Source organism: Mustelus asterias, chromosome 24, assembly GCF_964213995.1.
Source record: "Mustelus asterias chromosome 24, sMusAst1.hap1.1, whole genome shotgun sequence".
In the NCBI taxonomy this organism is placed as follows: Eukaryota; Metazoa; Chordata; class Chondrichthyes; order Carcharhiniformes; family Triakidae; genus Mustelus; species Mustelus asterias.
The window spans coordinates 44807332-44819947 of NC_135824.1; the positions used below are offsets into that span (position 1 = coordinate 44807332).

Sequence of the window (12616 nt, forward strand, 5' to 3'; positions counted from 1 at the left end):
TCTGTCTCCCTCTCTCGGTCTGTCCCCCTCTCTCCCTCTCTCGGTCTGTCCCCCTCTCTCCCTCTCTCGGTCTGTCTCCCTCTCTCGGTCTGTCTCCCTCGCTCCCTTTCGGTCCGTTTCCCTCGCCCCTCTCTCGGTCTGTCTCCCTCTCTCGGTCTGTCTCCCTCTCTCGGTCTGTCTCCCTCTCTCGGTCTGTCTCCCTCTCTCGGTCTGTCTCCCTCTCTCGGTCTGTCTCCCTCTCTCGGTCTGTCTCCCTCTCTCGGTCTGTCTCCCTTGCTCCCTCTCTCGGTCTGTCTCCCTTGCTCCCTCTCTCGGTCTGTCTCCCCCCTCTCGGTCCGTCCCCCCCCTCTCGGTCCGTCCCCCCCCTCTCGGTCCGTCCCCCCCCTCTCGGTCCGTTCCCCCCCCCCTCTCGGTCCGTCCCCCCCCCCTCTCGGTCCGTCCCGTCCCCTCTCGGTCCGTCCCCCCCCCTCTCGGTCCGTCCCCCCCTCTCCCGAGCTCAGTCTGTCGCCCTCTTGGTTTTGAGGCAGCGGGAAGTGTCGAAGGAGTGTAGCTGGGTTAGGATAAGAATGGAAAAGGACAAAGAACAATCCAGAGTGAGATTAATTGAGTCGGGGAAAGGCGACTTAAATGGAGCAAGGGCGGCTCTGGGCCCGATAAACTGAAGCCGAGTGTTGGCAGGAAAAACTGTGTGTGTGTGTTTGTGTGTGTGTGTGTCTGTGTTTGTGTGTCTGTGTTTGTGTGTGTGTGTCTGTGTTTGTGTGTCTGTGTTTGTGTGTCTGTGTGTGTGTGTCTGTGTTTGTGTGTGTGTCTGTGTTTGTGTGTGTGTCTCTGTGTGTGTCTGTGTGTGTGTGTCTGCCAGTGAGCATGTGTTTGTTTTGGAAAGAGAGAATGTCGAGTGAGTTGTGTGAGAGCTGTTTTTGAAGTTTGAGAATGTCCCCAGAAAGGGGGTGGTGCACCGTTCCCGGAGATACTGCAATACCGGGCCGATACGTGGAGTGGACGGAGCAATCCCCTATTCCATCTCCCTGCTCCAAAAATCAATTTAATATATGGTCCCCAGATAAGGGACGTATCAGATATTAAACTGATCAGAACAGCTTTTTTTATTTCAAAAATCTACTTTATTCATAAATACTCTGAAATAAGCCTTTACAGAAACGATAATGAGAGATTCATAGATAGAAGTTATAGTCAGGTCGTGACACCAGGGTCTCGGAAGGAAGACACGTGGGTCACAGTTAGGAGGGGTAACAGTCAGAAGGGTGATGTGCCAGAAAGTACCCCAGTGGCAGTCTCCCATAAAAGAAAGGGATGGGCAACAGATGGGATAAGGGGAGGGAGTGAGCAGTCTATGGAGGGATCCCCTGTGGTTGTCCCCCTCCAAAATAGGTATATTGTTTTGGATTCTGTGGAGGGGGATGACCCTCCAGGGGTAAGCCACGAGGACCAGATCGCCTCCACGGAGACAGGCTCAGGGGTCCGGAAGGGAAAGAAGGGGTTTAGGAGAGCGATAGTGGTGGGGGACGCAATGGTTAGAGGCACGGACAGGCGGTTATGTGGGAGCGAACGAGAATCCGGGATGGTAGTCTGCCTCCCTGGTGCCGGGGTACTGGATGTCTCCGAGAGGGTAGGAAGCATATTAAAAAAGGAAGGTAGTCAAACGGACGTAATTATACATATTGGTGAAAATGATGTAGGTAGGAAGAGCAGGGGGGGTCATACGAGAGAAATTCAGGGAGATGGGTGCGAGGCTAAAAAGTAAGGCCTCCAGGGTAGCAATCTCTGGACTGCTCCCGGTGTCTAGTGCAAGTGAGGCTCGGAACAGGGAGATTCTACAGTTGGACGCATGGCTAAAGGACTGGTGCAAGAGGGAGAGTTTTAAATTCATAGATAACTGGGAAGTCTTCAAGTCAGGATGGCAACTGTACAGAAAGGATGGGTTACACCTTAACTGGAAGGGAGCAAATATCCTGGCTGGGAGTTTTGCTAGAGTGTTTCGGCAGGATTTAAACTAGTGTGGCAGGGGGGTGGGGAACAAAACAGTAGGTCAGTAAGTACTGAGGCTGGGGTTGAGCTGGGGGCCAGGGCAAGGCTAGCTAAGAAGAGGAGCAGTCTGGAGGAGGATGACCTGAGTGAGCCTGGAGGTCTGGAGTGCATCTGCTTCAATGCGAGGAGCGTAACGGGTAAGACAGACGAATATACTTGCAATCTCGCTACTTTTAGACAGCGATAATCATGGGACTGAGTGACATAGTTAGCCTGCATCTCGGCCTTTTGGCTAAGATCAAGTGTAGTATCGGATCTGCACTTGGTTGAGGTCATTAGGTTACGCTGGGGCTTCATATGTTTCATATGAAGCAATTTTTAAAAGCGGCATCTCGGCCTTTTGGCTAAGATGCAAATGAGCTCAAGTCTTGGAGGAGGATCCTCCCCCTTCTCCAATCAGCTTGACTCATGTAGATCAGGCCCAGGACAGGGTGGTTTTGGTCTCCCGTCCTGTCTTGTCAGCCTGGATCTGAAATGTCTTAACTTGTTGAGACTCTGAATTGGATTTGATTTGATTGAATTGGAAAAGTATTAAAAAAAAAGACAGACGAACTTAGGGCCTTAATGCTTACGCGGAATTTAGGCGTTAGAGAGAACAAAGAACAATACAGCACAGGAACAGGCCCTCCAAGCCCGTGCCGCTCCCAGGTCCAAACTAGACCATTCTTTTGTATCCCTCTATTCCCACTCCGTTCATATGGCTGTCTAGATAAGTCTTAAACGTTCCCAGTGTGTCCGCCTCCACCACCTTGCCTGGCAGCGCATTCCAGGCCCCCACCACCCTTTGTGTAAAATATGTCCTTCTGATATCTGTGTTAAACCTCTCCCCCTCCCCCTTCACCTTGAACCTATGACCCCTCGTGAACGTCACCATCGACCTGGGGAAAAGCTTCGCACCGTTCACCCTATCTATGCCTTTCATAATTTTATACACCTCTATTAAGTCTCCCCTCATTCTCCATCTTTCCAGGGAGAACAACCCCAGTTTACCCAATCTCTCCTCATAACTAAGCCCCTCCATACCAGGCAACATCCTGGTAAACCTCCTCTGTACTCTCTCCAAAGCCTCCACGTCCTTCTGGTAGTGTGGTGACCAGAACTGGACGCAGTATTCCAAATGCGGCCGAACCAACCTGGATGAGGAAGTGGAGGGATGGGTTGGTAAGTTTGCTGACGACACCAAGGTAGGTGGTGTTGTGGATAGTTTGGAGGGATGTCAGAAGTTGCAGCGAGACATAGATAGAATGCAAGACTGGGCGGAGAAGTGGCAGATGGACTTCAACCCGGATAAGTGTGTGGTGATCCATTTTGGCAGATCCAATGGGATGAAGCAGCAGTATAATATGAAGGGTACCATTCTTAGCAGTGTAGAGGATCAGAAGGACCTTGGGGTCCGGGTCCATAGGACTCTTAAATCGGCCTCGCAGGTGGAGGATGCGGTCAAGAAGGCGTACTGGCCTTCATTAATCGAGGGATTGAGTTTAGGAGTCGGGAGATAATGCTGCAGCTTTATAGGACCCTGGTTAGACCCCACTTGGAGTACTGCGCGCAGTTCTGGTCACCTCATTACAGGAAAGATGTTGAAGCCATTGAAAGGGTGCAGAGGAGATTTACAAGGATGTTGCCTGGATTGGGGGGCATGCCTTATGAGGATAGGTTGAGGGAGCTTGGTCTCTTCTCCCTGGAGAGACGAAGGATGAGAGGTGACCTGATAGAGGTTTACAAGATGTTGAGAGGTCTGGATAGGGTAGACTCTCAGAGGCTATTTCCAAGGGCTGAAATGGTTGCTACGAGAGGACACAGGTTTAAGGTGCTGGGGGGTAGGTACAGAGGAGATGTCAGGGGTAAGTTTTTCACTCAGAGGGTGGTGGGTGAGTGGAATCGGCTGACGTCAGTGGTGGTGGAGGCAAACTCGTTGGGGTCTTTTAAGAGACTTCTGGATGAGTACATGGGATTTAATGGGATTGAGGGCTATAGATAGGCCTAGAGGTGGGGATGTGATCGGCGCAACTTGTGGGCCGAAGGGCCTGTTTGTGCTGTGGCTTTCTATGTTCTATATGTTCTAACATCAGACCCCAACTTTTATACTCTATGCCCCGTCCTATAAAGGCAAGCATGCCATATGCCTTCTTCACCACCTTCTCCACCTGTGATGTCACCTTCAAGGATCTGTGGACTTGCACACCCAGGTCCCTCTGCGTATCTACACCCTTTACGGTTCTGCCATTTATCGTATAGCTCCTCCCTACATTATTTCTACCAAAATGCATCACTTCGCATTTATCAGGTTTGAACTCCATCTGCCATTTCTTTGCCCAAATTTCCAGCCTATCTATATCCTTCTGTAGCTTCTGACAATGCTCCTCACTATCTGCAAGCCCTGCCAATTTAGTGTCGTCCGCAAACTTACTGATCACCCCAGAGTGCAGAGAAGGTTTACCAGGATGTTGCCTGGTATGGAGGGTCTTAGCTATGAGGAGAGATTGGGTAAACTGGGCTTGTTCTCCCTGGAAAGACAGAGAATGAGGGGAGATCTAATAGAGGTGTACAAGATTATGAAGGGGATAGATAGGATGAACGGTGGGAAGCTTTTTCCCAGATCAGAAGTGACGATCACGAGGGGTCACGGGCTCAAGGTGAGAGGGGCAAAGTATAACTCAGATATTAGAGGGAGTTTTTTACACAGAGGGTGGTGGGGGCCTGGAATGCGCTGCCAAGTAGGGTGGTGGAGGCAGACACGCTGACATCGTTTAAGACTTACCTGGACAGTCACATGAGCAGCCTGGGAATGGAGGGATACAAACGATTGGTCCAGTTGGACCAAGGAGCGGCACAGGCTTGCAGGGCCGAAGTGCCTGTTTCCTGTGCTGTACTGTTCTTTGACATTTCGAAACATTACAGACAGTGCAAAAACAGTCATATTTACAATTTCCTTAACTTCAATATTTTAAGGTATTCAGTTCCAAGACGTTACATATATTCCAGTTCAGTTTTTCAACAAACTATATACATTTGTCACATTTCACTGTGTGCTGTTTTTACAGAGTTCCACAGTTACGCAGTCCAAGGGTTTTTTACAGTTGGCGGTGTGGAGGTGCCGGCGTTGCACCCCGCGGGGTGGGTGGGCGGGCACAGTAAGAAGTCTCACATCACCAGGTTAAAGTCCAACAGGGTTTATTTGGTATCACCAGCTTTCGGAGCGCTGCTCCTTCCTTCCTCAGGTGAGTGGAGAGTTGGCTTCACAAACGCGGCATATACAGACAAAGATTCCGTTGCAAGATAATGGTTGGAATGCCAGTCTTTACAGGTACAGACAATGCGAGTGGAGAGAGGAATAATGGGAAGGGGGGTTACACGTAGTGTGACATGAACCCAAGACCCCGCTTGAGGCCGTCCACATGTGTGTGGAACTTGGCTATCAGTTTCTGCTCAGCGAACTCTGCTTTGTCTCTTAAAAACAAACACTTCCTCTCCACGTGTGCTCACTGGCAGCTTCACACACACCAGCTCCACACACAACCCTCTCAGCTCCCCCTACTGCTTGCTCTTCAAATCACACCCACCGCCCACCTCAAATCTCACACTTACTTCCCGACATCTACCTGCACATTCACACCATTACTTACACGCCACATCCAGCCCATTCCCACCTCCCCGTCTGCACCAGCTCTCCCAGCACCTCCTGCTGCTATTCCCCTGCCTTCTCCTCACAACTCTGCTGCTGCTGCTGCTGTACATTCCTTCTTTCAAATCACCAGCTCCTTCAATGCCTCCATTCAACCTGCCTCCGCCACCCTTTCGTAAAAACACTGCCCATTCCTCCATCATGTGGAGATGCCGGCGTTGGACTGGGGTAAGCACAGTAAGAAGTCTCACAACACCAGGTTAAAGTCCAACAGGTTTATTTGGTAGCAAATACCATAAGCTTTCGGAGCACAGCTCCTTCGTCAGATGGAGTGGATATCTGTTCTCAAACAGTGCAAACAGACACAGAAATCAAATTACAGAATACTGATTAGAATGCAAATCTCTACAGCCAGTCAGGTCTTAAATGTACAGACAATGTGGGTGGAGGGAGCATTCAACACAGGTTAAAGAGATGTGTATTGTCTCCAGACAGAACAGCGAGTGAAATTCTGCAAGTCCAGGAGGCAAGCTGTGGGGGTTACTGATAATGTGACATAAATCCAACATCCCGGTTTAGGCCGTCCTCATGTGTGCGGAACTTGGCTATCAGTTTCTGCTCAGCGACTCTGCGCTGTTGTGTGTCGTGAAGGCCGCCTTGGAGAACGCTTACCTGAAGATCCAAGGCTGAATGCCCGTGACTGCTGAAGTGCTCCCCCACAGGAAGAGAACAGTCTTGCCTGGTGATTGTCGAGCGGTGTTCATTCATCCGTTGTCGTAGCGTCTGCATGGTTTCCCCAATGTACCATGCCTCGGGACATCCTTTCTTGCAGCGTATCAGGTAGACAACGTTGGCCGAGTTGCAAGAGTAGGTACCGTGTACCTGGTAAATGGTGTTCTCACGTGAGATGATGGCATCCGTGTCGATGATCCGGCACGTCTTGCAGAGGTTTCTGTGGCAGGGTTATGTGGTGTCGTGGTCACTGTTCTCCTGAAGGCTGGGTAGTTTGCTGCGGACAATGGTCTGTTTGAGGTTGCGTGGTTGTTTGAAGGCAAGAAGTGGGGGTGTGGGGATGGCCTTGGCGCGATGTTCGTCTTCATCAATGACAGGTTGAAGGCTCCGGAGGAGATGCCGTAGCTTCTCCACTCTGGGGAAGTACTGGACGACGAAGGGTACTCTGTCCACTGTGTCCCGTGTTTGTCTTCTGAGGAGGTCGGTGCGGTTTTTTGCTGTGGCGCGTCGGAACTGTTGATCGATCCATCATCCAGCATGTCCCCCCAATCCAGGTCACCCCAGCTGCCACAGCCCTAGCCACTCTTTGCAAGAAAACACAAGAATCCAAAAGACAGTCTGTCTGCCCAAGCCAACTTCAAACAAAGAGCAGTTCGCAGGTCTTCATCTCCAATAATGGTGCTAATGACCTAATGGCTAATTGTTCTAACACAATGGTTTCAACAAGAGGACCTTGTTTAACGTCCCGAAACTCATATCACATGACCGAGACTTGGGCTAGCAGAATTCCTTTAAGTATACAGCCTTTGGATCTTTGGAACAGAGTTGCTGTTTAATCTCTGACAAGAACAGGACTCCAGGCAACAGAAGCGAGGTGAGGAGAGGAGGAAGTAGTTAGAATGTGCAATGCACTGTGCCTGCGAGTGTGCGGGCAGCAGTGTCAAGCGTTGCCTTTCAAAAGATAATGAATTATCTGAAGGTAAAGTATTTGTAGGGCGACTGGCACCAAGGGAGTTGCTCTTGCAGAGAGCTGGCACAGACAGGACAGGCCAAACGGCCTCCTTTGGTGCTGCAAGTATTGTATGGGCACAGTCGGTTGCTGCATTCTCACTCACGGCCTGCAAAACACGCAACTGTTTTCAAAAGCTTGTTGCAGAGCAGCGCCTTGACAGTGACGTAGATGTGAATAGGCACAACCCTCTGGTAAGTGATTGGTGGAGTACGGGGTCATCGACATAACTGCGATGCAGTGGCGGTGAAAAAGGGGAGAAAAGGCAACTTGTGTGTTGCAATGAGAAAGGCTGGGCGAAAGAAGCCAAGAGTGCAGCTGAGAGTACTTATATGTGTAAGTGTTTGAATGGTGTCAGCCTGTTGTCAAAGAGGGAAGGCATATGACAATTGGGCGAGTCAAGAGCGGCACCGGCATCGCTTCTCGGCCTTTTGGCTAAGATCAAGTGTAGTATCTGTTCTTATCAGTTTAATATCTGATACGTCCCTTATCTGGGGACCATATATTAAATTGATTTTTGGAGCAGGGAGATGGAATAGGGGCTTGCTCCGTCCACTCCACGTATCGGCCCGGTATTGCAGTATCTCCGGGAACGGTGCACCACCCCCTTTCTGGGGACATTCTCAAACTTCAAAAACAGCTCTCGCACAAACTCACTCTGACGTGGAGGTGCCCGCTTTGCACCGGGGTGGCTGGGGCGGGCACAGTGAGAAGTCTCACATCACCAAGTTAAAGTCCAACAGGGTTTATTTGGTATCCATGATGTGGAGATGCCAGCGTTGGACTGGGGTAAACGCAGTAAGGAGTCTAACAACACCAGGTTAAAGTCCAACAGGCTTATTTTGTTTGGTAGCAAACGCCACTAGCTTTCCGAGCGCTGCTCCTTCGTCAGGTGAGTGGGAGATCTGCTAACAAACAGCAACACAGGGCATCTCAAGACACAAACTCACGGATCCTTTTGGCTAAGATCAAGTGTAGTATCTGTTCTTATCAGTTTAATCTTCTCGGCCTTTTGGCTAAGATCAAGTGTATGATCAAAGCCAAGAGCTCGGATTTCGCAAGGAGCTATCGAGTTTCGATGGGGATTGTGGATTGAAGAAGCAGGCGTCGGACGACCGGCAGACGACCGTCTGCAACACTTGAGCTCTGCTGCTACTGGTGGATCTTTATGCTGGTTTCAAGCCTCTGGCTTGGACCTAACGCCGGTACAGTAAGACTCAGTGTTTTCGAGCTATGGCTGCAGCTGCTCTGAAAGCTACAGGCCAAAGGCAGCCCAACACCATCCGGGTGAAGCCTTCGGGAGGAGGCTCACCTGTGGGCCGCGATTACCTCGTGAAGAAGGTATTGTTCGAGTGCTGCGGATTCCAAGCAGCAGACATCTACGGTGTGGCTGAGTACAGCAAGCCGCCGCACGTGGATATCAGCTTCAGAAGCCTGTCAGGATGCGTCAAGCTCCTGACAGCGGTGAAGGAGAAAGGCAAAGAGGGGCCCCTCTCTATCCTGACGGCGGAGCCCCTGTTCACCATGCCGTCCCAGCGGAACCGGGTTATCACATTCCATATGTATAACCACTACGTCCCTGCGGCTGATGTGCTGACGTTCCTCTCCCGGTACGTGGAGGTGAAGGGAGAGAGCGTGGACGTCATGGACCAGTATGGAATATGGACCTGTAAAAGGCAGGTGAGAGTCACCCTGAAGACTGACCCCAAGGGAGGCCTTCTGCACCCGCCCTCCAATTTTGCCATCGGAGGGAATCGAGGCTTCCTGTACTACACGGGCCAGCCACGACTGTGCCGCAACTGTGGCAAAACCGGCCATTTTGCCGCGAGCTGCAGCGTCACCGTCTGCAGAAACTGCCTGAAGGAGGGGCACTCGACCGACGAGTGCAAAGACAGCAAATGTTGCAACCTGTGTGGGGAGACTGGCCATGTTTACAGAGTCTGCCCCAAGCGGAAGGTCACTTACGCCCAGATCACCGGAGGCGGAGCGAGGAAGGCGAGTGCTCCTGCCGCCTCAGGGAACAAGAAGCCCACCGCAAAAGAAGCTGGCACGGAGAAAGCTTCTGAAGCAAAGGTGGACCCCCCCAGTGCAGCAGGATGACGACACATCCACACCACCACCAGCAGAGGGCGCAGAGGACATGGAGCAGGAGATCCCGAGGGCCCCTGGCAGGTGGTAAAGAAAAAGAAAAGCACCCAGAAAAGGAAATCCTGCGCAGCCAGGGTCTCCAGGGACGACGTCTCCTCAGACGAGGAAAAGAAAGCGGGCAGCCGACAAAGCATCAAACGGCGCATTAGAAAAGCGGCACGAGAACCACAATGGACTCGGACCAACGACCAGAAAGCAGCCGGGGACCATCCAGCCGACGGATACAGCAGTGCGGCCGAGGCCCCCCCAAACCCCGGACAACAGGAACGAGGACACCGACGACGCCCAAGGCGGAGATCGGCCCGCAAGCCCGGCACCAACCGAGGGCTACACGACACCGACCATGTCACCCAGTCGTGGTCGGGGACCTGAGGCAGGGTCGGACTGCTACCTCAGCCCTGCAGAATTTCGTCAGCGCCACAGGAATGCAGCACCTGGAAGAGGCTGACTGAAGGACACGTAAGAACTGACAAACCTTTTAAACATTAAAATGTCTTTAAAGTTTGCATCTTTAAATGTTCGCAGTGTTAAAGATAGTCTGAGATGTGCGGCCAGCTTGTCCTACCTGGCCAAGGTCAAGGCCGACCTGCTGTTCCTGCAGGAGTGTGGAATACCACACCTCAGCAACTACAGGCGCTGGTCGAGTGTGTGGTCCCACGGACCGTCCATCTGGTCAGGTGGGAACGACTGCCGTTCATCCGGCCTAGGCATTCTGCTGCGGGGGGGCGACTTCACCGTCTCCGAAGTTAAAGAGGTGGTGGGAGGACGCCTCCTCGTAGCAGACATCACGTACAAAAACTGCCCTCTCAGGCTGATTAATGTGTATGCCCCGGCCGTCAAGACCGAGCGGCTGGCACTTTTTGAACAGCTGCCTCTGCTACTCACCACCTCCAGGCCAATCATACTGGGTGGGGACTTTAACTGTATCATTGACAAGGCCGGCCGATCCAACAGGGCCGAAAGTAAACTGGACGCTACGTCCAGAGCCCTGCTGGAAACAGTCAAAGATGCCAAGCTGCTCGACGTCTTCAGCGACCAAGCAGACGGAGGGCAGCGTAGATACACGTGGTCGCGGCCAGACGGGTCTGTCCGCTCCAGGATCGACTTCATGTTTGCATCCCGCGCGCTCACGGTCAGGTCCTTCTCTGACCACTGCCTCCTGCTGGCAGACTGTCAGCTGGAGGAAAACCAGAAAGTGGGCAGGGGGTCCTGGAAGCTTAATGTAGAACTGTTGACCCCAGAGAACCTCGAGGAACTCAAGAGGGTTTACCACGGTTGGAGAACCGTGAAACCCTTCTTTGAGTCTCCATCGCTCTGGTGGGAAACCATCAAGGGCAACATCAAGGGGTTCTTTACCCGAAAAGGGGTTCAGAAGGCCAGGGAGAGACGGGGGGAAATGTCCCGACTCCAGAAAAGCATGCAGGAGCTACTCCAACTGCAGTCGATGGGGGTTGATGTCAAGGAGGACCTCCGGGAGGTGAAGAGCCAGCAAGCCTCGCTCTTTGCCTCGGAGGCCTCCAAGGTCATCTTCCGGTCCAGGGTCTGCTCCGTGGAGCAGGACGAAACGTGCTCGCGCTTCTTCTTCCAGAAGGTGCACAGAGAAACCGCAGTGATCACAAGCCTGAAGGAAGAAGATGGCTCTGTAGGGTCATCGCAGTCTGACATTCTGAGGATTTGCAAATCCTTCTATGCCGGACTGTACGACCTGAAGCCAACAGACAGCACGGCCTCCCAGTCTTTCCTGTCGTCTATCACGCAAGTCTTGGACGACGGCGAGCGGGAGAGCCTGGACAGACCGGTAGCTCTGGATGAGCTGACAAAGGCAGTCGAGTCCCTTCAGAAGGGTAAAACTCCCGGTAGCGACGGCTTACCGGCTGAGTTTTACTCGGCGTTGTGGGACTTGACGGACCCGGACCTCCTGGAAGTATACGAGAGTATGCTTCTGGAAGGCAGCATGTCAGAATCCATGAGGAAAGGCATCATTACCCTCATCTACAAGCAGAAGGGGGCAAGGGAAGAAATTAGAAATTGGAGACCTATTTCACTATTGAATGTGGGTTACAAGATTCTGGCCAAGGTCATCGCCAACCGGGTCAAGTCTGCTCTGGGGTCAGTGATCCATCCTGATCAAACCTGTGCTGTACCCGGCAGGAAGATCTCTGATAGCCTCGCGCTACTCAGGGATACGATCGCCTAGGTGCAGGACAGGCAGGTGGACACCTGCCTCATCAGTCTAGACCAGGAGAAGGCGTTTGACAGAATATCGCACAGCTACATGATGGATGTGCTCTCCAAAATGGGATTTGGGGAGGGAATCTGCAATTGGATCCAACTGCTCTACACAGACATCAGTAGCGCAGTTTCAATCAATGGGTGGGAATCAGATACGTTTCAAATCAGGTCTGGAGTCAGGCAGGGCTGCCCTCTCTCCTCCGTCCTTTTTGTGTGTTGCATTGAACCCTTTGCCGAGGCCCTCAGAAGCGACCCAGGCATCAAAGGGGTTACAATCCCAGGCAGCGGAGGGACGCAAGTCAAAGCTTCCCTCTACATGGATGACGTGGCTGTTTTCTGCTCGGACCCCTCGAGCCAAAGTCAACCAGGGTAAGAGTGAGGCCATGTTCTTTGGGAACTGGCCTGACACATCCTTTGTCCCCTTCACCATTAGGGTAGACTACCTCAAGGTGCTGGGGATATGGTTCGGAGCGGCAGGGGCATGCGCCAAAAACTGGGAGGAGCGCATCGCCAAAGCCAAACAAAAATTGGGATTGTGGGAGCAACGCTCCCTCTCCATTACTGGGAAGAACCTTGTGATCCGGTGCGAGGTTCTGTCCGTGTTGTTGTACGTGGCGCAGGTGTGGCCTCTCCCCAAGTCCTGCGCAGCAGCAGTGACCCGGGCCATCTTCAAGTTCATCTGGAGATCAAAGATGGATCGTGTCCGCAGGGAGGCGATGCACAAATCTCCAGAGAACGGAGGGAAAAACGTTCCCAACGCCGCCCTCATCCTGATGGCCACCTTTGTGTGCAGCTGCATCAAGCTGTGTGTAGATCCTCGGTAC

General features: G+C 52.2%; 1 non-coding gene and 2 pseudogenes across 1 annotated transcript; 2 read left to right on the forward strand and 1 right to left on the reverse strand.

Moving 5' to 3' along the window:
• Positions 1–945: 945 nt before the first annotated feature.
• Positions 946–1120, reverse strand: LOC144511564 (U2 spliceosomal RNA; annotated as a pseudogene).
• Positions 1121–2258: 1138 nt separating this feature from the next.
• LOC144511584 (U2 spliceosomal RNA) lies at positions 2259–2388 on the forward strand (annotated as a pseudogene).
• A 5439-nt stretch (positions 2389–7827) lies between these two features.
• On the forward strand, positions 7828–8018 carry LOC144511620 (U2 spliceosomal RNA). Its single transcript, XR_013500867.1, has one exon. It is a non-coding gene; the product is annotated as a U2 spliceosomal RNA (small nuclear RNA).
• Positions 8019–12616: the final 4598 nt, after the last annotated feature.